General features: G+C 32.3%; 1 long non-coding RNA gene across 2 annotated transcripts; it reads left to right on the forward strand.

Moving 5' to 3' along the window:
- Nucleotides 1–25,053, forward strand: LOC143255384 (uncharacterized). Of its 2 annotated transcripts, none has more exons than XR_013030582.1 (2): nt 1–92; nt 2,945–25,053. It is a non-coding gene; the product is annotated as an uncharacterized LOC143255384 (long non-coding RNA). The 2 variants fall into 2 exon arrangements; XR_013030581.1 differs by having other exon boundaries at nt 15–92; nt 2,036–25,053.

A 25,053-nucleotide genomic window follows, 5' to 3' on the forward strand; every position in this document is an offset into this window, starting at 1 on the left:
CTGAACTTGACTCTGTCAGATTTCAATATCAGTGACTTTTCTGTTGATATGAATATCGTTTCTGAAACCTACACCAGTGTGGAATACTGCAAGTAGGTGTTAATTTTTGCTTTATTGTTTCAAAGTAACAGAGTATAGAAAACAATGTAGTGTCTCTTTAACCCTACTGACATGAGATATCAGTGTGGTGTCTGTTTAACCCTACTCACATAGCACATCAGTGTGGTGTCTGTTTAACCCTACTCACATTTCACATCAGTGTGGTGTCTCTTTAACCCTACTGACATGGGATTTCAAAGTGCACAAATCACAGCCAAAATTTACATAGATTCAAACATTAATCCTACTGACATGGGATATGAAACTGCACAAGTTACAACCATTTTACATAGATTCAGACTTTAACCCTATTGACATGGGATATCAAATTGTGCAAGGTACAACCATTTTATTGAGTTAGTTTCAAAGTTATCATCCATGAAAGCATTTTCCATCACTGCAACAACACTTTGACCACAATGAACCAGATGCAAGGCAACTGAATGCAACATGATATATTTGGTATGTGTAAGTGGATGGCAATGATGCCTAGCATGCATAGATAGATGGGTACAGATGATGTCTCTCATGTTAAATGTATGGGTGGAAATGATGTTTGGCAAGTGCAAATATAATGCTGTAGATGATATCTTGCATGTGTAGATATATGGGTGGATCAGTAAAGGGTTAATTAAACTACTTTATATTAATCAATACATATTAAACTTGGTATGAAAAGATACTTTATAACTTAGAAAATGAATATTTAAATATGTTCTCAGTCTGTACTTCTCTGCACAATTTGGTGATGCTCTGACTTTTCATTTATAAGTTTTTTATTATCTTCTCTTGTGAGGGCTTCAGATTGTTCAACCAATTAGAAACATATATAGTAGATAATGACAACCCAGAATATAAAATTTCAACCCAAATGACAAACCCTTCTATTATCTTGTGTTTTTCAAGAAATATGTGTAACTCTCTTTTATATTGCTGTTAGACAATTGGTTGTATTTGTACAACTAATAAAAAGAGTGTATTCTATGCATAAATCGGGAAAGTTTCTTTTTGTTTCGGCAGCCAAAGTCAACACTTCATAAAGCTAGCCTGATGGGTTGAAACAAAAAATGTTGCTTTAAGGAGTAAAGAATTTGATTTTTGTTTTTTTATAAACCTAATTGTAGGTTAGTTAGAAATTACAGTAGTTTTAGAATTCTATTCAAGTGCATTATGCAATATTATTTAATATTGCAATATTTATTTAATATTGCATAATTATTCATAGTACTAAACAGAAATTTTATTATCCTTCTATAAACATAAAAAATAATCACAAGAGATTTCATAGTATTCACCATTGGTTTCATTTTTTTATTCTAACAGAAGTAACATATGAACAAAACTTTAATGTATTTTTCTTTAAGGAAGATGGAAAGATTGTTTCTAGATTGTGTTTTATGTGCAGTAAAAAAGTTATACATCTTCAAGACAGAGAACTTTACTGACTTCATCTTCAGCAACATTTGAATCAACTACAACTACTATTTTAATGACTGTATTTCAGGATTGATACACAAATATTGTTTAAATAAAACACAACAGAACTTGAAGAGTGAACCCTTTGATGATGTTATTTCTTTTTTGCTGGTACAAATCTATTAAAATTTCCCAGACATCAGAGCCACAAAATTCCAACAAAATCTTCTCACCCATTAGGATTTCAAAGGAACTGTTTTGGAAGGAAACTATAGAATTAATTACTAACAATTAGATATAGCTAACAAACTTGCATATTGCTGTTCATATAAAAGCACAAAATGTACTTAGTTGTTTATGTTAGAAAGTTAAATTTTTTTAAAAATTTGACTGAGTACAGATAACAGTTTTAAGGTAAAGTTGAAATTTTATAAAATGCAAAACGTCCACAATAAAATAAGTTGTTTAAAGTGCTGGCTTCTATTTTAAGGTCATTTTATTTCATGGTTTCTTCATTTAGGTACCAAGACTATAGAGAACCCCCAACAGCAAACAGCAAATACGAATATAAGTCGATCTATTGGCAGCTTGCTACAACTTGCTTGGTTTTCGTTTTTCTTTTTGTGATTGGAAACAGTTTTTCAAATTATAGATCTTATTTTTGATTAAACTTAATAACATTTACAGTTCATTTTTAGTTTATATTAAAATAAATCAATTTACAGTAGCTTTCACTTTAGGACATAAAATATAACCTTCTTTCTTCAAAAGATAAAATATTTTTAAATGCTAATTGTAGAACTAACATGAGACTTTATTTAACCAAAGTTTTCAAAACAAATATAAAGTGTGAATAGCTTTTATTAAATCATCTTTTTTGAGGAAGCTAAACATATGTTTCAGTGTACATAAACCCACAGAACCAGTTGAGAAATGCTGAATTAAATTAACTTCAAGGGAGTTGGAAACCGTTTAATATTTACTGCGACTGAAAATGTATAAACTTTATAACTGTGTTCAGTGTTTTTAATGAAACAACTTAAATAGGCTATAATGGGTAATACATTTTAATACAGCCAGGACAATCCTAGAATGTTTTTAAAAGCTTCAGTAACATTTACTAAGTTATCCTTCACAAAATGGATAGATTAACCATTTTTGTTATAAAACTATCCTTTTTTTATTCCCCAATTCTAAAAGTGTTAGATTTTTTTGTGGCTTCTGTTCATCCAGTATAATGTTTTTCTAATTGTGTAGCAGTGATACTGTTCTGAATGACTGTATGTGCTCAATAGTAATTTAAGATATATTCACAGTTTAATCTTTGTTCATAAAGTTTTATAATCTGTACTGGTTAAACAGTGTTATGTAAAAGGATTATGTTTTAAAAACTGCTCCAGTGAAACTTATGTTTTTACTTTTTTTTTAGTGTCTTGTATTTGTCATCATATCTTTAATTTCTTGGTTGATCCCTGACATTCCAAAGTCTGTGTAACTACAGATCAAGCATGAAAATCACATCATCAGTGGTATGATTATTGAACATAAACTAAGAAGAGCGAAGTATCTTGGTATTGTTGGAAGCAGAGAAACTTCACAAATTTGGAACATTGGTAATATTTCAAAATGCAATCAAAATTTGAATAAGGCAAAGTTTTTTATTTTGTTTAAGAGGTGAGTGAACAGGTTGATAATAACACCAAATCAAATATCTATGGTCAATTAAGTCCAACAGAGAAAACAGTGTCCATACATTTACGTGCCACAAGAACAAGTAAGTTTTAAACTTTGCCAAAGTCTATCTAGAAGTTTCCTAAAAATAAAGATCTGAAGGTAAATACCAGATACTCTTCAAAACCAGTCACCAGATTTTGTACTTTAATAATGCATTTGATTAGATTTATAATAGATTAAGCTATGTATAGTATAGTTTTATTAAGTTCTAAAAACACACACTGATATATCAAAAAACTTTATGCCTGATGTAAATACATTTTTCATTTAATTAGAAACAAAAAAACATTTTATAGGACAGAATAAATCTCTGGGCACAAGAACAAGAAGTTATGAATCTTATTTTGATAGAAAATAAAAAAGACAATGTACAGAATATTTTTTACTATTATAAAGAGAAGAAATTATTTGTCTTAAAGTTGTGAGAATGTTATGTTCATTGTTTTTAACCAAACTTCTACCTATTTTTCAGTAAATCTTATCTGTGTATTTGAGGCAGTACTCAAACTGCACTATTTATACTGATGTGCTTAGTTTTCTACTGGCCCAACGTGGCCCGGTATCTAGAAAAACTGGATAGAAGTAGATGTTAAAGAGAAATGGGCCAGTCAGTTTTGAATATCAGCAAGAGCTCGCCGACACTGCAGCTAAATCTATCTGCTCTGGCACTATCACCACTGTGCCTATTTTATACATGGACTATGGTCCTGTATTCAAGACTGGGCTCTGTGCCAGCTGGCAGTCGACTTGAAGTGAACAATGAGAGAACAAGCTTTTCCAAATAAAACCCTATGTTGGACTTTGGCCGTCTTGCTTCTGTAAGGTTCGGAAGGAGGAAGTTGTGCTGACTAGACAACGCATTGGTCACAGTTTTTTAACTCATCGTTTTCTTTTATCTGGAACTGACGCACCGATGTGTAGTTTGTGTAACACTCAGATTGCAGTAAGCCACATTTCACTTTCCAGCCGTTGTTACGACTCTCAACGACGGCACCATTTTAAACATGTTCTGTCCTAAGGTTTGTTCATGATATTGGACAGTGTTATTGGTGATGGTGACACTGTCCACCTTGGTAAAGTTTTTAGTTTTTTAAAGGCCATTAATCTTTTTAATGTCATTTAAGTTTTTTAATTTATACATTAAACCTTTTTAATGTGGTTCCCTTTTAAGAGTCACAATCTCTCTAGTTCAATTTGAAATTAGAAAATGGCCGTAACATTAAATAACTCGACACCAGGACTGGAAAGGCCAACTTCAGGTGACTGACGGTGGTTTTTGTACTTACCTGTTAGTCTTCCTGGCAGGTTATGATAATTACCATTTTGCTACAGAAAGCTCTTTACGACTTTTCTTACTGTAGTTTTTCTCTTAACTAGATGTATACGTTGGTTTTATGCTATTTATGTTTTAACTCTATTTTGTTTTACCTTCATTTCCTTTTATGGATTTTACTACATTTACTTTAATTTTTCCTTTTTACCGGACGTTTGTCGCAGATAGCCTAGCTGCTTTATGCCATAAAACACTAAATCAACCAACCAATCACTGAGATATAAAAATTTCTAGATCTTAACACATGAATTATAGTAGTCAAATGCCTAGAAACCAATGAAAATATTGTAAAGAGGGTGAGGTTGTCGGTGTCTTGATCAAAAGTTTCATTTCAGATTCATTTTAGTTAAGAGCCTTTAGTGTGATGAAGAGTAATGATGGAATTGGTGTGACATTCTTGTTGTAAAAGAACAAATATTTAACCATTGACTTTGATTCTACTGTATTAAATTCACTTGTCTGGAAATTAGAAGTCACTTTGTATTGAGGTATCAAACACTGTCATGCATGTCAAGTTTCCACATTTCATCTAATTTAACACTATGAAAGTGGTTATTTCATATTAAGGCATGTGCCAAAACTTGAAATGAGTAAACTTAAGTGCATTATCTTTAACATTTAAATAAAGTGTTAAGAAAATAGTGGATAGTAATGAAGCAATGACATTTATGATGCTCCAGGCTAACAAAATGAAGAATATGGTGTCCATATTTTAAATATTGGGTGAATTAGATTTTGTATTTTAATGAATTGAACCTGAGAAGGTCTTGTATGGCTAAAAAGTCTTTCCATTTATTAGATCAAAATTGGGGGCTGAATACCTAAGACTTTAGTGTTACTGTTCACATTACTGACTGCCTTGCTCAATCAACTTTACTATAAGTATGCCACAGACAATTCACCTTGACTTTCATTACTGATCCACACATTGTAATGTGTGTTTTAGTTAAAGGTACAAGAAATACTGTGGTAAAGGAGTTTAACTTGATTATCTTCTAGATGACAGTGAAACTGTCAAAAGAGGTCCATCGGGCTTTATTATCAATATCACTTGATACAAATGATAGTTCAACTGTTTTAACTTTTATAATTCACACTTCACATTTGACATGACATTTTTATTTCTTCAGTATACCTGTGGATTGTTTTGCTAGCAATACTTAAGTGCATTATAGATCAGTTGGTAAATAATCACGTGATTGGCTGTACTAGGCAAGTCGTTATATACATGACTTACTAAGAATTAGTTTTTATTACAAAATTAGCAATCTGCTATCTTTGTAACATGTCTTAAATTTTTGAAAGCTGTGATGATAAACATATTGCAAATACAAATCACTTAAGATGGGTATTGTAAATAGCAATTTTGCATAAATTGGTTTCATAGTGTGTAGAAAAGATAAGGCACTAATAATAAACACATTTGTTTCTCAAATACTGTGTAGACTCAACCAGTTAATCTTATTGATCTAGTTTATAGAATGCCATGTCAACAATTAATGTTGGAATAACTTCTGTCATCAGGTATTTAATGCACCCCTTCCCCCTTTCATATTTCTAATTAAAAATAGGTCATTATCTCAACCCAGTAACCACAAGTGTTTCTTCAAAGGCTCCAATATTTTTATATGTTTATTTATGAATATATATATGACACTCGTAATAGTAATGGCCCTTTCACTGGTTTATAAAGTTCATGAAAATATTTAACTTAAGGTTTTGATTGAAAGTTAAATGTGTGCTACATTAATCTGGTTTCCTACCAGTTGAAAAGGGAGTATATTTTAAACTTTTGTAATTTTGTATTCTTAATTTATGATTTTGTGGCAAAAGTGACTGGTAACATGAGGTTTCTTGTGCATATGTTACTTGGTTTGTTCAACAAACCAGGTCTGGATATCCATGGCATGTATTTAAAAAAAATGAATATTATAACTTTCTCTAAATTTTATCTTGGCACAGACTGATGTTTTCTGCTCCCTCAGTGGGGCAGTGATACATCTACATGCCTTATAATGCTAGAAATCAGGTTTTGATACCCACAGTGGGCAGAGCACAGATAGTCCATCATGTAGCTTTGTGCTTAAATCTAAACATATCCTTTCTTCCTAAGTTATTTTGACTTAAACTTTAAATTTGGGAAAATAATATACAGCATTAGATTCTGATGGGGACAGTGGAGATGAGTTATTTGAAACCAAAAGCATATAAATAAATGCAGCAGTACTGAAATAAACTTTGTATGTGTTACTTGTGTATACATGTGACCTAATACTTCAGTATTAGGTTGTGCTTCTCAAGGAATAAAAACAAAGCTGTTGACTGGATAGCAGCACATATATCATAAAGTTGCATTTAATACAATATTTAAACATATATTAAATATCTTTTGCATATGATTACAAAACTTTATTCAAATTTAATGTGAAATAAACTTTTTATTTTGCAAGACAAATCATAGCTAGTTAATTAAGACATGTGTAACTAGAGGTCTTACAAAACTAATTGGATATGTGTATGAGGTATAAGTATTACAGTTTCAAATACTTTACTAAGTTCATGTGATTGTCAGATTGATTCATGTGGTAAAATGACAAGTTGTAAGTGATTTCTGATTTTTGTTTGCAAAGTTTATTTCGTACTGAAAATTGTCCAGAATGGCTCAATGGGCATCTAAAAATATGCATAAACCCATAGCTTTGGGGGAAGAGGGCTAGGTAGCTTTCAAAACTCCAGCTAATATATATATTTCAGTGAAATGTTTACTGAAAACTCACCCATGTTTATCCTCAGTTTATTTTTCCAAAACTGTTCTCTTATAAACTTTTGTGTGTACATGTAGCTACATGGTACAATTTATAAAATGTAAATCATACTGAACATACTGTATTAGCTCAAACATAAGTTGTTTTTTTCTGAAAGCATATAAGAACTAAACTTTCCGTAATTGTTGTCTGCTGTCTGAGGCACCTTTTGAGCATGTGATCAATGGGCTTTTGTTAGGTCTTTAATGTTGTTTTTCATGTTAAAACATGCTAATGTTACTGTTGGCCTCAGTTGCAGAAAAATGTATTACATTGTTTGTGATGCCTATTTTTAAGACTGTGTTGATTAAAATTGATCGTGGAGGAAGCATCCGTCAGGTTTGTGATATCCCTAGTTTGTGGTTTCCATGTATTTGTAGGTGAGAAAGAAGTTTTCATAATTAACTATAGTTCAATTTGAATACAGTTATCTATTGATCTTTTTAAAATCCAGGTTTAATCATAGGTGGTGTACCCAAGTCACTAGCTGAAAGTGTATAGTTAGAATAAAGAACTGTCTCTGAGACTTGAGATTTAAAACACAAACAATGCTTTAATTCAGTACATTTAAGATACTTGGCTACATCAAGATTACCAAAGATATAATTGAAAGTTTTGCTGTTAAAATTATAAATTCTTCAGTCTGACCAGATAATGTTTCCTCAACTAAACTTTTAGTAGCATCCATCAAGTTTCTTAACATAACCAATAAGTTATCAATTAATATATTAAGTGAAATTTTCAGGCATAACTTTCTTTAATACTAATCACTTGGCATCCAATTCCTAACAATGTAATTTGACTGAAAGCAACAGTACAAGCTACTTGTATGGAACTTGAGTGTAAGATGTTTAATTTCTGGTAATATAGATTTAAAATCACTTTTTTCATTGTGTGTGTGTTTGGCTCAGGCAGTTTCAACACCAGCAGATTGGTATCATGAACCAGAATGCTGACTTTTAGGTCAAAGACATGTTTTGTACAGATTTCTTTAATATTTTTATTATTTTTCAAATAATGTACACACGTACAAGCAAGTACATCTGTCTTAATTGAGTGAATTATGTTGATTCTTGTAATTCGTAGAACTAAAGACTAAAGCTAGTTCAATGCTTGGTTATAATTGAAGATAGTAAATTAGCTGCAGCCTACTTGCATGTGTTTCTCTTCATCCGCTTTGGAATTCTAGTTTGTAAATTTCTTGTTAATTTATTTTGTGGAATTTGTTTTCAGTCTAATAAAGCTAAATTTTCTCAGTTTTCTCTGCTATAGAGGCATTGGTTTATAGATAAACAGTTGATTGTTGATACTGCCTGAAATGTATCTTTGTTTATACTTGACTTTTCTTACTTGGTCAGGTATTGTTGCCTAACTTCATATGAATTCATTAGATATGAACAACTTTTCATATTTCAGGTATGTATGTAATACATAGAATATTATAAAATTATTTATTTCTTCTTTGATAGATTGTGTAGGCAGAGTATTCATGATGAAACTTTGTAGAATGGATGGCAACTGCCTGTTGTGGAGAAACAAGTGTAGGGGACAATGTTTCAAGTCTTCTGCCTTTCAAAACATCATCCTCTACACTTGTGTCTCCACAACAGACAGTTGCCCTGCCATTCTAGAAAGTTTAAACATATTTATTTCTTGATCTATTTGATAGTAATATAAAATGCGAGGACCATTGGGCAGCACATAATTCAAACCTCACTATATTTTTGTTTCTAATCAACCAAAACGAACATCAGCCTAAAGCTCACTGCATGTGTGTACACTTGTATACAAATCTATGAGTAAATTTTTCTAATGCATCATAGCATATTTGCTGAAACTTTGAGGTATATGTGGTTTATATAGTTATTATATTTATCTGATGTTTAATTAGTTAATCAGCATATTGAAGCTCTTGTGTGTGTCATTGAAACTACAAAAGTTTAGTTTGTATGGAAATGTGTGATTGATTATGTGAAAAGCATTCTTTAGATTGGAAAACAAACTAAAATGTCAAATTATAAGAAAACCAAGAGAAGCACCTTATATTCCACCCGGGCCCACAGAAAATGAGAATGAGTTATTTGATGGTGTACCACGGAGAATTAATTTTACTAGATATGAAGAGATTCCTGTGAAACTGAGTGGTAGTAATGCTCCTAGGCCAGTTAACAACTTTGAAGATGTGGGTTTTCGAGAAACCATCACGAAAAACATAAATAAACATACAGTAAACCAACACCAGTGCAGAAATACGCTATGCTCATCATTAAAGCAAAACATGACTCGATGGCTTGTGTTCAGACGGGTTCTGGAAAGACGGTATGTAAATCAAAATGATTTTAACTTCCTTCTGCTCTGTAAAGCAAGTAGTCCAAAGTTATACAGTTGAAATATGACATTTAATATTAAAATATGTTCATAGAAACTGATAGAAATATTCAGTGTTTGACAAATATTTTTAAATTGCTTTCAAAAATGAAAATTTCTTTCCTTTGACAGTTTGTTCTGAAAATACTGGGGATGTACTGATTAAAAAAAAAAAAGTCCAGCTGCTGGTTTACCATCTCCACGAGGGTCAAAGGCCATATCTTTACCTTTTTTGCTTCACATTCAAACTTTCATTGAACTATTAATTTATACCTACTTTATATCAATAAATTTGGTATCAAACTTTAGGTTATACTTGAAACTACTGATATTAATAAGCTGTAACATAAAATAAGAACCATCTATTTTTTCTGTTTAATGAGGTATTGCTAATGTACTGATTCAAACACAGTGACCCTACCCACCTCTTTCCATTTTTGGAAACACTCCCATACATACTTGTGTCTGACATGTGAATAACCAGTCAAAAGTTCAGAATGTTCTTAGTGGCTCTCTGAGCCATATTCAAGTATTACAGCCTCATCTCATTCTTTTGATACAAAACTTCAAGCTGGTTAGTTGAGTCTCTAATTTGGTCAACTTCATATTTTTTAAGACCAAAATATACCAAATTCTATGGTATAGATATAGTAATTTGTGATATTTTGGTTTTCAAATATATATGTGTACATCTGTGTTTTTAATTTTTTAGGTTTTATATATATATATATATTTTTTTTAATTTTTAAAAAAGTGGCAACAAGGATGCCATATCCTTGTTGCCACACTTGGCTGATTGTTGGATTTTGTTGAACATGGAAAGGTGTGTTTAATTATCTTGAATAACTTTTTCTATAATGTTATGTTTAAAAACTCTCATTAGTGTGTTCCAAAGATATTTAATATTTTTGTCTCAGAAAATGTTAGTCTTATGGATATAATTCACAAAAATATAAATTTCTAAGATTACTAAAAACATTTAATTTTTGTATGTGTCACAGTAATTTATTTTGGGGTTACTTATGTTTAACATTGTATAATAATTTTTTTTATGGTTATCCCTACATTGTGTTGACCAAGATTTTTTTAATAACCCTTTAAAATGTGGTGATTGGTATAACAAAACCTTTGACCTTATATTAATGGAAAATGGTAACTCATTAGTTACTGACTGTAACATGCACTTGCATGGGACTTGTGGGACAGTTTAGTGTCAACTTGAATTTTTGGTCAGTTAATTATTTATTGCACAATATAAACTTCTAGATAATGATTTGCTATGCTATTATGCATTGACCTACTTAACTGTTCATCTGATAGTTTTTGTACATAGACCATAATAGGGCACATTATTAGAGATGGAGCAATGGTAAATTAAAATATTAAAACTAATATAAATAGTTAGTGTTTTTCCCACTGTGTACAGAAAACTTGCATACTGTCCTTAAACTAATTTATGTATGTGTTCAAGAAATGTAACACTTTCCTTTACCTCAGAGCAAAATATGACCCTGGAATTAATAAAGTTGATAACCATAAACCAAAACTTGTTCTTGTTAATAAAGTACCAAAACAGATGTGGGGAAAGCTAGTGAGGGGCTTATAAATAATAGAAAAGCATTAGTATCAAAGTTGAATGTAGCTACCAAATGCCTCAAAATATGCTGTGTTTCACAACTTTACAGTGTGATGAAGTTGTGCAAGAAAGGGAGGTTAAAAGAAGGAAAATCTCAGGTTTCAGACAATATATTTATGATTTTGTAAATTTCAGAAAATTGAGAATCTTAGGTAAAACATGCAGCTACTTAAATTTTACTTTTTTTACATCAACTTCAATAATTCACTGATTCCAATCTGTTTGAACTTAAAATAAGCCTCAGTTGAAAGCAAAATCTATAGATTTATTACTCAGTTTTATACACTGAATAACTGTATTCACATATGCTGAAAACACTGCACAACAAAGTTTTTGCTTCTTGAACACTGTTGAGTGTTCTTTATAGATTTTTGGCTGCTGATCATGAAAATCACATCCAAATTTGCCCATTATGTACTGTTTCATCAAAATCTTCAATTTCACCAGGACATTGCTACAATGGAAAAACGATATCAGGGCAAGTGGAATCTGTCAATGCTTGCTGACTACTGTCGAATACTGCAACGTGACGCACCAGACATTGAATACAAACAAAAATCAGGAGCAAAACACTTTTAATTATGTTGAACTTAATAGCATATTAAAAACATAAATGCAGTTAAATACGTTATTGCCGGTAAACTGTCTATTTCTCAGAGTTCCTACGTGATGAAGCAAAACCAAAACTATATATGTGCATACCAAACAGGTACCTGTCACAATCAGCAAAAACTTTTCAGGAAGCAAAACTTTTCAAAAAATTGTTGTGCAGTGAAATTTAATAGTCTGTACCTAACTGTATTCACATATGCTGAAAATTTAATAGTCTCTACCATTTTGATAGATATTAGAATGGAATAAAATCAAATTATGGGCAAAAGTTTCAGTTTTTTGCTTACTCTATCTGAAACAAATGGTTGTAAAAGATCAAAAGAACTTTTAATATCTCATCATATAAGATATTTTGGAGGAAAGTTTGAGGAGATATATTAAGTTTTTCAAAGCTTAATGTTATTTTGCTCCCTGTAGTAGTAGTAGTAATAATAAAAAGGTACCAAGCTGACAAGGTTAGTTATTTACTTCTTTCAGTTAACAGTTATTCTATTATTTTGACAGGAGGCTTTTTCTCAAGTCCGTTATCTGATTTTAGATGAAGCTGACAGAATGTTAGACATGGGTTTTATGCCTTCTGTGAAAAAAATGGTGAACGATCCTTCCATGACAGTAAAATTGAAGCATCAGACTCTCATGTTTAGCACTACATTCCCTGAAGAAATACAGCGACTAGCAGCAGAGTTTCTTAAGCCAGATTATTTATTTTTAGCAGTTGGTGTTGTTGGCTCTGCTAATATGGATGTCAAACAGAATTTCTACCAAGTCCAGCAATATGAGAAGAGGCAGAAACTCATAGAAATATTAAACAAATCAGGTATTAGGAAAGGCTTGTTATTGCTCAAATTGCTTTGAATTAGGTTTTTAATATTGGAAATTATTGCAGTTTGCTACAAATGCAACAAAGAGGGACACATGAGTAGAGATTGTCCAAAAAGTAGTGGATCAAGACTGAATGAAGAAAAAGGTAAATTGGTTTATATAATGTTTTGAGAATTAGCATTTTTCTAAAATAGAAGGATTAGTCAATGGAAAGTTGCCCATGATACATACAAATGAGTGTTACTGTGACAGATTTTGTTGGAGTTGGTAATTCTCTCTTGAAATCAAATGATTGCTTGTGCTTACTGTTTAACAATGTAAAACAAAAAGTGAAAAGCAATTTAAATATAAAAATGTTTGCCTCTATATCTATTGGAAAAATACTTGGTCCAAAGGGAAAATTGGCCAAAGGTTACAGGTATTAAGTAAAATTCATGTGAGAGAACCAGAATAAAATATAGGTTTGCAGATGTTAACTTTAACTTCTTGCACACAGATAAATGGATGAAACTGTGATGTAAGACAGCTAACAGAATATTAACAACAAGCAACAGATAAAATGTTTTTGCTGTTGATTTTAGACTTTTTGATACATTCTCTTAAGTGTTTAATGGTATGCTAAAAAAAGAATACTCAGAGAGACCTATTTATACAGACAAACCAAAATCTAGATGAAGTTCCAACATAAGTTATTAGATCAGGTTACCAAAATATTGGCATTCATATGGACAATATGGCTTTGGAGATGATGACATTTGTGTGCTACCAGGCTCGAGCTGATTTTCACCTAAAAATCTTGTTTGGAGGAACTGTAATGGAGCATAACAACATGATGATAGCCCTTCTTCACTTGGAGGATGATGCATCCTCCATGCTCAGTATCTACTTTCAAGCACTTGTACTCAAAATTACTACATTATTTTCCTCTGAACCAAAAAGTTAACTCTTCAGTTTTATTGTATTGTGATGTACATTTAGTTGAAATATCTTTCGGTATGATTGCTTATGTGTTTTTACAACTTACTCTCTATATCTCTTCTGTAATCTAGATGAACTTTTGTGGGTACAAGTTTAAATTTTAAACATGTTAGTTTTGTGTTTCAACAGCTGAAATTATTTTGAAATGGTTAAATACCTACCCCCTCCACTCTCTCTGTCTCGGTGTTTGGGTATATGTTTTTCCCTGGAGGGTCAGGTTCTTCTTGACCACTTCCTCCTCCCTGTATTTATATTGGTCTTACAGTAATATAATTTGGACTGAATATTATTTTGGTCCTTTTCAGGGCAATGTCCATGTATTTTGGTACATTTATAGTTATTATTTTGTCATAACAGCATAATGTCAAGTTTGTTGGTGGAACTTTATTTATTTATTTTTTAATTTTATTTTTATTATTATTATTTTTTATTAATTTATGTTATTTTTACTTATTTATTTTCATTTTTTTGTTTAAAATACAAATTTATTGGGGAGAGATGTTTAGGACTAACTTCATCATGTATGAGGTACCTATCTAATTCGCATAGTAATTCATATTTCATCCAATTCTTATCAAAGTACATTATTGTACTATGTAGGAGTCTATCTAGTATGTTTGGTATGTTCGAATATTTATGTTTGAATTTTGATGATGTTGTTCTTGGAACTCTATCTATATGCTGTTGTAAGGAGTGTGTTTTGGATTGTTTGTAGTTTGGTTTCAATTATTTTATTGCTTACAGTTATCCATGCTGGAGCTGCATAATCTATTACAGGTCTAATATATGTTTTATAGATTTTTAGTATGTTATCTGTAGATGCTCCACTGTTTTTACCAGTTAGACTCCTAGCATAGTTAGTTCTTCACTAGATTTTATTCTTAATTTCCTTAATATGATTGATCCAAGTTAATTTAAAATCATAGGTTAGACCTAAAAATTTTGCCAATGAGGCAGTCTGAAGTAGTGTGCCATTCATATATAATTCTGGCTGTTGTTTTTTGTTTTGTCAATTTCGTAAAGATTACGAGTTGTGTTTTTGCTGTGTTTATTTTTATTTTTGACAATATTCGCTTATTCTATTTAGTTGCAGTTGTATGTTAGTGGCTGCTACTATTGGTATTGCAATACTTTTCCAGACTGCCACATCATCTGCAAACTGTGAAGAGAATCCATGATTTGGATCCTTCAATGGTAAATTAAACGTTTACTTACATGATGAATAGTATAAAGCTAACTACCCCTCCCTGAGGGACACCAGCCTCTGGAGTAAAGTACTCAGGAAAGGTACCCTCAACATTCACTCTACACTTTCTATTTTCCAAAAAGTTGGACAGCCAGCAAATAATTACAATCATTCAGAACCTTAAACCATCATGCCATACAATGTCGAATGCTTTCTCGATATCAAGGAAGCTAGCAACAGTACATTCTTTATTATTGAAGCTGTTTATTATAGTTTTGGTTAATCTAATTAAATGATCTGTTGTTTGTCTAAATTTCCTAAATCAAGTTTGTTCTTTTGGTGATTTTGATGTTATCTCAAAAAGTGTGGAGAGAGTATTACTGATTATTCTTTCGAGAATTTTGCCTATACAGCTGGTCAGGCTGATTAGATGGTAACTATTAGGTTTATTTGCTGGCTTTCCTTCTTTATGGTACATTAATATATTAGCAAGCTTCCAAGAAACTGGGATGTATCCTGAGGACAAATATAGATTAAAAAGTGAACTTAGGTGGTCAAACAATTTTGGAGTGCCCTTTTTTAGAAGGATGGCTTGTATTTCATCTTCACCTGGAGATTTGTTTTTTGTATTTTTATTGCTTCGAGTAGTTCTTGTAATGATATTTCTTTAGTTAGTATCGTGTTTTCATAGTTTGTGACAGGTCTTGTGAGTGTCTCAGTTATGTTTATTGGGAAAATTGGTTCAAATTGTATTTTATTGTTTAGTATATGGATGGTGATTCTTTTGTAGAAATGTGAATTAATATCTGGATTAGAGTGAGTTTTAAATGTATTTTGTAGTTGAGCTTTAAAAGCTTCAGCTTTTTCTTTATTTGTATATGCTATTGTATTATTTTGTTCAAGTGCAGGATATTTCTTAGTGACTGTATTATCATTGACAAGTCTTTTAAGGTGTGTCCAGAATTTTTTCAGGTCAGTTTTATCATTTAGTTTTGAGCAGAAGTTGTCCCATTTATCTTGTTTTTGTTGTTTTATTTGTGTTCTGATATGATTTCTTATATTATTTATTTGCATTTTTGTTTCTCTGTCTCTTGTTATCATATACAGTCTTCTTAATTGTCTTCATTTTTTGATTAGGGTGATTATTTCTGTGTTGCGTTTCCATGTATTATTTGTTATTTTATGTTGTTTTGGTATTGTTTACTTAGCTGCTATCTGTAGGCACTGCGTGCCTATAACTATAGAGTTTTGGTTGTGGGAAAAGATGTTATTGAGTAATGCTATGTCTAGTTGTTTATTAGGTGAACACTATATTCCTGCTACAGTTACTTTTGTTTTGTTTCTTTGCAGAATATCCACTGTAACATGTTTGTTGTTACTGCTCAATTTAATTTCTATAACTGATAATTCTCTTTTGTAAAGCAGCATAATGCCTCTATTTTCATCATCATTGTTTATTCTGTCTTTCCTTATTATTGTGTAATTTGGTATTTTAAATCTATTATTATTGTATATTAGAGTTTCACTTATTATTATAATGTGGGGGTTAGTTTCTTGTATGAGGTCTTCGATCTCGTGTTTCTTGGAAGCTATTGCACCTTGGATGTTGATATATACAACTGTGAATGTTATTTTGTAAGCATGTATCCGGTAACTATTGTTATTATATATGGAATATGAGGTGTGATGTGTTTTTTTTCAAAATACTGACTAGCATATTGATACAGTTGGAAGTTTGATTTGGTTCTGTGTACTTTGTTATAAATTCTTTACATATGTTTATGATTATGGTGGTCATAAGACTTCTTTTATCAGGTGTGTCAGCATTTGTTTCTTGGAGTGTGGTGCTAATTTCTTGTGGTTTTTGTGTTTGTGTTAAGGTGTTTTCTTGAGTAATAATAATCTGTTCCTGCTGTTTTTGAGATATGTTTCCTGTTAGCTTTTGTGCATACGTGGTTTTAGTTGTTTTGTTCAATTTTGTTGTTATATCTGTCTTTGTTGTGTATTTGTACTTGATTGTTTCTGTTCTGGTGAATCTGTTTTTATCTGATATATTTGTTGTTTTATATGTTTATATTTATCTCATCCTTTGTAGTTGGCTGTGTGGGTTTGTCCACAGTTACAACATTTGGGTGTTTCTTTTTCCCTTTTACACTGGGAGATATGGGGTTCCCCACCACAACCGCAGCACCTCGGTGTCGCTAAGCATGCAGCAGAGATGTGTCCATATCTCTGGCAATTGTAGCATTGTGTTACTACTATTGCCAGAGTTTTTAGCTGTTCTACTTGATATCTTTGAAACCATAGCATTATTCCATTATTGATGAGGTTTAATGTGTTGTAACTGTCATCATTGTCTATTTGTATAAGATTTGTGGGTGCTTGTGGTTTTTTAGAAATTACCTGTTTTATATTTGTATGTGGTATGTTTTGTTCATCTAATGCTTGGGTGATAGTGTCAATGTTTATTTTAATTTTGAATGTTATCAGTTGTTTTATCAACATCCAAGGTGTTCGATATGTCTCCTATTGCATTTATTTTGTTAAGTGTTATTTATTTATTACCTCAGTAATAGTTGCTACTTCTGCTTCTTCTTCATTATTTTCAGTCGAATTAGTAAGTTCAATAATTTTTCTTTTCAGTTTTCCTTTTTTTTTTTCTCTAGTTTTAATTACAGAACTTAATTCAGTTTTTGCTACATTACATAGAGCTAACAAGGGTGAACTTGTTACATTACTTAATGTTTGGCCACCAAAAAGACTAGACAATTTTGCTGCAGTTTCCCACTGTTTTGTGGGTGATTTCCTCCACTGATGAAGTTGCAGTCTCTTCTGTATATGTGCATAAGTAAGGAAATAAAAGTTATTTGTTCTTTAGAATTCAAGGAGCCCACTTATATACAATTTTCTATTAAAAACTTGCCAAGATCAAAAATATGTTCGCTTCCTCTCCCTCTTGCCAACAAACTCCACTGTGAGATGCCAGACTCAATAGCCTTTTATAAGCTTTAATGGAATGCTGATAACCAATAGAAAGAGCAGATTTTGCAGTTAGTCTCTCTATGTTAGAAGGAAAGTAAGTAATAGATTACTTCTCAAATGACAAGTGAATTGCAACTTCATGTTTGGTGTGGAAATTGGGGTCCTAGTGCTTGGGTATTGTTTCTCACCTTGTACATATTAATTTGACATGGTTAAGTTGCATTTGGTTTTACTTTCACATTTTATTTGTGTATTATTCATGTTTTAGAACTCATATTTGAAAAGTATAATTCTTTTACTTTTACCTGTGGTTGACTTGCTTGTGAACACTTTTATACAAAAAAAAAGTGTGCATCATTTTCAGGGCAGCAAACATCTTTGGTGCTGTTTCTCATTTTCTGGGTTGAAGTGGTCTAGCATAAATTATTTGTTGTCTTCCTTGGTTTCTTATCTTTTCAACCTTTTCCTCTTTTTCAGTCCTGGAAGTTACTCATTTACCATCTCTCCAGTTCCAGCTTCACAATCATTTCCTATCTGCCCTATCACTCCATATGTTGGGATTTTTCCTTGTCTTGTAGGTGACTACCCTGTGATGTTTTGTACCAGTTAGCACTTGTCTTTCTTCATCAGTAATTTGTCACTGTTTTCAGCTGACATCACTTTAGATCATAAACCACAGCTTTTCCCTTCTCTTTTCCTCTTCTCACATACCTTCTTTACCTTTAGCATCTTCAGAGTGCAGAGTCAGATCTCTTGGCCAGGAAAATGATTGAGAGAGTGTATATTCCTGCTCTAGATTATTACTGTCACCTTTTTGTGCTCCTCAAGAACACCAGTGTCTGGTTAGCAACTTGTCTCTCAACTGGTTTATAGTTGTTCTGTGGTTCTAGATGGAGGGTTTCTTTTCATCCATTCTGTGAGTGATCAAGGTTGATGTCTTTTCACATACTTTAATTGCATTTCCCACTCCAGATATTTTCTTCTTTTTGTCCACTGAAATTGTCTTTCAGTTGCAGTTCCATTATTGCATGGACAGTTGGTTTTTACTTATCCTTTCTTATGCTTATTCCTTTTTCAATTCCATCCTCTTTCTACCAGAGACTGGACTGGCTAGTCAAGCTTTGAAAGTTGTGTCTACCCAGTGTTTGGTGCATTTTTCTCAACTGTCATCTCAGTCAGTCTCCATCTTGACTGCTTTCCCTGTGAGTGATAGAAGATGTGGTTACTCAGATTTGTGCTTCTTGTTCACAGCCTGCATACTAGGTTATTTCTCTTTTGGAGACTAGCTTCTTGCAAGTTGCTTATTCCTTTGTGCTTCATACACATGTACCTCCTTACCTCCTTCAGTGGCAATGTAACTCGAGTGGAATCTTTAGCATTTGTTGTCCTGTGTGTGTATCTCCTCCTTTCTCTTCTTGAGGATTTATCCTGGTGGCATGATAATGCCAACACCACATTAATCATCCCTTTGTTTTCTTACCCCCTCTAATAACTGGATCTCCACCTTTCCAGACACCTCCTCTATTGGAGTGAGCCACATTTCTGATTTGAAAAACAACAACAAAACTTCTGGCATGTTGTTTCTAGAGAGTCCTCCACATCAACATCTATGAGATACATGCAGTTTCTTCATCATTTTCTCAATTCTTATCTCTTCTTGTGAATCATTTGTACATCTACTCTGAAAATTCTGTAGTTATTTCTTACATCAACTATTAGGACTTTGTTTCCACATGTTGGACTTGCTGTTTTTGATTTATTCCCATTGATATTTGCCATATGCTTATGGCATATTAACTCTCTTGGCTGGACCAGATTCTTTCCAAAGGGTGGTTTCTCCTTTTTAGGTGTTTGTAAGGTTTGCTGTGTCTCTCATGGAAGCTTTTGCTACTCCTCTCAACACCAGACTTTTTTTCTTGAGCTCTGACACTTGAAGCTGTTAGCCAGAACTGGTCTCATCATTTTCTATATACCTTTCTCACCTCTCTATTGCTCCAACTTCACACATCTTTTTCATCTGGATAATTAATTATTAACACTCACTTGATGTCATCAAGGGTTTTTTTTATATATAGCTGAAAATGAAGCTCAGTTGTTCGTTTACCATTTGTCTTAATCAACAGGATTACATTCCCCCTAATAATACGTTAAAGTAAATTATCAACATCACTATTATTTTGCTGATACAGGAAGTGAAATATCTCCAAGTATAATGACAACTAATAAAAATATGTTAAAGTGCACTTTACTGGAAAATAATATTAATAACAAACTACAGGAGCAACCCTATCACACAAATTCATCAGGTCATAAACCTGATATAATACACACTGGCTTCATTTCTATTAAGACTTCTTGAACTCGCACGTTCAGTTGAACCCACAGTTGAAAGGTAAGCATGTTTGATGTGACAGGAATTTAAATCTGCAACCCTCAGACTGTGATTCAAGTGTCCTGTCTATCTGACCATGCTGGACTAAATAATTTAAGGATATATCAGTAAATCAAAATGGTAAGCTATGCAAATTTCAAATTCTTACTTATAATTATGTTTAGCTCATGTTTCCATCTTAATGTAAATTTTAGTAGCTTACTGTTTGTGTTAGTAATATAGAACATGATATAGAAAAGTTATATCTTACAACCTTTGTTATGTTACTTTTCAAAATTTAGAAGTTAAAACTGATTGGCCAAAAAATAAAAGTGAACTAAAAACTAAATTTATTAACATAGACTCTCCATAAAATTGTGTAATTCATTTTTGTGTACAACACGGTAGGCGGTTGTGGCACAAGCCAAAGAGCAAACAATTTATGAAAGCTAATTTGTACTCATCACTAAATGTTATCATTTTAAAGTACAAGGAAAAACATATAAGTATGACACACAAAAGAATTTCATATTTTATAAAATTAATTGAAAAACTTCAGTTTTCTCTTCCAGATTATCTAATGACTCAGTTCATAATAAAGAAATTTATTTTCAAAAAGTATAAATTTAACTTATGTTTTTTTTTTCAGTAATTCTGATGTAGAGTAAATCATGCAGAAGGGAAACTAAATACATATTATGTTAAAAAATATATCGGGAAATCATTTTTTTTCACATGCCAAATGCATAAGATTCTCCTGTATTATTACTAAATCTTTTCTGCTTGAAAATAAAATCCACAATTTGAGCACGTTGGCCTGGGTTAAAGAAATCTTTCCTCGCTGGAACATTAAATCTTTAACAAGACCAGTAAAAATAACTTTTACACATATGAACAGAATATTTTTAAAACTACAATTTGAGAGCTGAGTTCGTTGGCAGCGGATGATTACCCAGCCGAGTATTTACATCAACATTACAGTTTAAGAAAAAAAGTCATGTATCATACAGCCATGTAGCCACATTTATTCACAGTCAAAATCATACAGCCATGCTGCCACATCTGTTCACAGTTGAAAGCAGTAGCTAATTCCTTGAAGGAATTGAATAAGATCCCTTTCTTGATATTTATTAACCATACGTTGGACTCTCTGATTTACAGTCTTGCACTTTTCCTTCTTCCTTGGCAGTTCATGCCCTGCAATAATTTGCTTCAGAAGATTTAGATTCATTTGGTATTCTTTTTTTCAGATGTTCAATCAATACGAAGAGGTTGGGGGCTTGGATGCCACCCTTCTATTATACTGTTCGTGTGTCCGAGGCCTCGGACTGTCCTTTCGCGCACGTTACAGAGACGAATCGGGAAGGGTGGGTTTCTCTGCCCACCTGCACGTCGTCAGTAAGGTCTACTGATCCAGGTGTTCTTGAAATAGTTCACCAGATCTGGTGCTCTCTCCCCTACTACTCAATGAAAGTCACTGTTGGCAATTAATGTTTCAAAACTTGCGACATCATCATCATCAACGTTCATCGACGTGGCACGGATGGTGAATAGTTGATGAAACAGTGTTGGTGCAGTGTTGAAGGTACTGTCAAAGCTCCAGTCAGATGAGTTGTAGAGAACTTGCAACAATGTCCTAGTGCTGAATATGAGTAGCCGATTGGCACCTGGCCCCAAGTCATGTAATATAAACAGTTCTCCTGTTTCGAGGTGAGTGAAGCGTTCAGGTAGGACCGTGGTTTTCAGGGAATCAGGCTGTTGTGGAAATATTCTTTCACTTATTTTTTTTTTGTAATAATTTCAGGTTATGGTACACAATTTTTTATTTATCTTTGGGGAATTTCTAATTTGCAAGAAAATTCAGTGAAACATTTATGTTTTTAAAAAGTGAAAATTTTCTGTCTTTTTCCATATGTGATTTTTTTTAAATGTCCTCTGTGTATTATGCATGTTTCCACTTCACTTTTCCACCTGGTGTGTAATTCAGTTTACAATCCGTGTTTTATTGAATTGACCATATATTTTGGCAATTGACAATAAAAAGCCTCTCAGTACTTTGAAAAGAATTTTCTTTGCAATATTATATACAGAAGTTGTTGAGTGGAAGCCAAATGTCACCTGTAACTTGATCTCCTCCTCTGCCCCTACTACTGTCGTGATGGTGTTTCATCTTCTGGTTCTTCTGATAGTTACCAGTTTTTTCAACATAATTTTCACTTTCTTATCAGTACTTTTTCTATTAACTATATATATATATATATATATATATATTCAGTCTTTAGCTATTGGCTGTAACATACTCGTATCCTGACTTACGATTTTGAAAGAGATGTATAATACAGTTGTAATCTGTACCTGATTTAAACAGTAAAGGATGACATTGGGATTATTCATTGGATTACATAGTCTTTCAAACTGCTTCCAGAAATTTCTCATGACGAATCTTTTGAATGTTATGGAAATGAAACTTTATAATTTTCTTGGAAGTTTTATGGTTAAAAGTTACATCATAACTTTATAACAAGATGTGGTACAGATGGACCCATGGCAGTGGAACTAGGTATAAAGAGAAATCAAAACATTTGTAATACAAAATTGTAGATTGGGAAGATGCAAATTTGTGATTACAGAAAGGTATAACAGTAATGCAGGTGCTGGGTGTAAGCCACCTTGGTTCACTTAGTGTTGAATAATATAGATTTGAAATGTAGTTGGGTGAAAATGTACCCTTAGTGGTAAATATTGGCTATGTAAAACCTTTGGATAATATTCTTAACCCAAACCTAAACTTGACATATTTGTGTTTTCAAAATGTTCCTAATAGGTCACAGATGACTACTGATTGGTCTTAATTTTGTTTTTTGCAGTTACAGCATTAGTCTTGTTTGATTTCTACCAGGACTGATCTTATTTTTTTCATCATGTTTACCCACCTTTCTTGGATTCTGGCCTTCATTCAAGACATTCTTTATCATATCCTCTTAGTGGTGCTACCTGGCTGGCTTAATCTTCGTTCCACTTTCTGTGCACCTGACAACACAACTATCTCTTCCCATGCAAATTGCACTCTCTTTCTCTTACTTCAAGCTCACATCACTTATTTCACAGGATAGTGTTTCTTTTCTTTTTTTACCTTTATGTTCAGGATTTCTTCACTCCATTGCCTGTTGAACTGGCCTTCCTAATCTGGTAGCCTTTTCATGTCTTTCTTGAACCTTCTCCCAATGCTTGTGGAAGTGGTTTGTCTTTCTCTATCTATCCATTTTTTTCATCTTCCACATGATTATCTTACTCTCAACCACCTATTTTTTACCTGTCTGTTAAATTATGGATCATCTGTCTCCATCATTTCCAGATATTTTGTGATTATGTAATTTTGATACTGCATGGTGTTTTCTTAGTTCTCTTCACCTATGTTTTCTCATTTTTGTAGTTTCTGTCTTTGACTCTACATTCTCTGGGATTCCTATTCATCCAGGGTCACAATGAACAATCTGGTTTATGAGGTGTGGGGATGCCATATATTTGTGGTGTGCATGAATTGGTTTTGTGTAGGTAGGAATGAAGTGTTTGTGAAATTGTGTTGGTTTTTTTAACTTTTAGTAGTATTTTCTTCAGTTGAATTTCGTGTGTCTTTGTAAGATTTATGTCTTGGTTTAACTTTGTTAGTGTTTGATAGGATGTTCTTCATTTTTTGGATGTATTCATTCCTGTTCATTATGACTACAGTGTTTCCTTTATCTGCTTTTAGAATATTTGTTTTTGTCTTGTTTTAGGTTTTTAATGGAATTAATGTCTCTTTTTCTAAGATTGTTTTTTAACTTTAAATTAAAAACCAATACAAAGGAACACCTTTATACTTATATTAAAAATAATATAAAATTATATATTCAAGCATCTAAGCATGCCCTCTACATTCCAACACTCAGTTACACAACCCCTTTCAAACATGTGGTCAGCTTCCGGTCAGTTACCTCTTTCTTTGTGAACCTGACGATGACCGAAGAAGGTCGAAACATTGTTCGCTCCTCTACATAAAAAATTCTCAACCCAAACAAGCCGTTTTTACATATATATTTTTCTCTACAAGTGGGTTTTCTTGACATCACTGAGTCAGAATACCTCAGTAATAAGTAGAACTTCAAGCATCAACTGATTCTATTTGGTGACATTCGTCCACACCATCTGAACAAAAAATTACCATACCTAGATTTAATAATACCAGTATGTAGAACTATAAGAATTTACTGTTTTTCTTAATGAACTGTGTGTTTATCATCTGAACAAAGAATTAACACTACTAGATTCATCAATTGGACTTTCCTGAGAAAAAACTTGAGTTATGATTACTGCATCACACTTATGTAATGTTATGTTATTTATCAGTTTATTCTTTTGCATTCTGCTGATAAATTAGCATACTGTGTTTTATATGATTATCCTTGTTTTATGTTATTTTTAAGATGCATGTATAAATTCTCATTAAGATACTGAACAAACCTGACCTAACACGTGAACATGAGTAAATACGGTGGCTGTGATATATTTGTTTCTCATGTAGTGAGAGCGAATTATTATAACATCTTCTAATTTCAATATAAAAACTGGTAATATCCATTTCTTTTAACTTTTCTGCATTCAAAATTATGTTATCAGTGTTAATTGATAAACTTAAAATGTATTGTTGAATGAATTTAATAAAGTTATGTTTTA

The sequence above is a fragment of the Tachypleus tridentatus genome, chromosome 7, assembly GCF_004210375.1.
Source record: "Tachypleus tridentatus isolate NWPU-2018 chromosome 7, ASM421037v1, whole genome shotgun sequence".
NCBI lineage: Eukaryota > Metazoa > Arthropoda > Merostomata > Xiphosura > Limulidae > Tachypleus > Tachypleus tridentatus.